Genomic DNA, 1111 nt, shown 5'->3' with positions numbered 1-1111 from the left:
CCCAGGTTCAAGTAATTCTCCCACCTCAGCCTCCTGAGTAGCTGGGATTACAGGTGTGCGCCACCATGCCTGGCTAATTCTTGTATATTTTAGTAGAGACGGGGTTTCACCATGTTGGTCAGGCTGGTCTCAAACTCCTAACCTCAGGTGATCCCCCCGCCTCTGCCTCCCAAAGTGCTGGGATTACAGGTGTGAGCCACTGTGCCTGGCCTTATTTTTATTTTTTTGTTTATTGGTATCTTCTGTGAACTTTTAGCCTCTTCAGAGGTAGAGGGAATATTTTTATATGTGCTTGATTATTTTATTATACATAGATTTTAGTGTACAAATATGTTTTTATTATAGTTTTGTTACATATATGCAAACAATTTTAAATTAATCATTTTAGTTTACCAGTGTCCTTATGAAAATGAAAACGAGCAAATATAAGTGATTATCACTATTCCAAAAGCACTGCTTTAATTTATAGTTTTTTTCATAATAAACTCCCCAACTGTATGTATGCATTCTTTCAATCCAGTTATTCATCAAGCATAATCTGAATATCTATTATGTAGCAGACACAATTCACCATCTCTGAGGACTCTTCCACCCTCGACAACTTCATATTTAGCTGCCCAGCCTGAGCAAGCTGAGAGATTTAAAAAGGAAGCATTAGGACTGAATCCCAATTGGATCTTTTATTCCTTTCTCTTTTTTTTTGGAACAAAAGCAATTCTGAAGTTAGAAAATAGTAAAAGATAACCTTTAACTGACCTTGCAAAAACTTACGACAGTCTCAGATTTACTATTAATCATTGCAAATACCTAATTTACATAACATTCTATAAGTATTGAAAAAAATGAGCCATACCCATTCATTTGAATACTGAGTTTTCTTTGGATTATTTTTTTTTGAAAATTGAAGTAAGAATTACTTTGCTTTAAAAATTTGTTGTTTTTATTTTTGCCTTCTTTTTCCACAGTACTTTATTTAGGTGCCAATTATCTAAGTAGAACTGCCTGTTCTATGTACTTAATGTAAGGCATCATGGATTGGGTGATGCCACATTATATATCAATAAGATAATGTTTAAAATGTTGCCAGTTATAATTGTAATAAATAATGAAT

This window comes from Mandrillus leucophaeus, unplaced genomic scaffold (genome assembly GCF_000951045.1).
Source record: "Mandrillus leucophaeus isolate KB7577 unplaced genomic scaffold, Mleu.le_1.0 Scaffold602, whole genome shotgun sequence".
NCBI lineage: Eukaryota > Metazoa > Chordata > Mammalia > Primates > Cercopithecidae > Mandrillus > Mandrillus leucophaeus.
Note: the sequence above shows the minus strand (reverse complement) of the source record.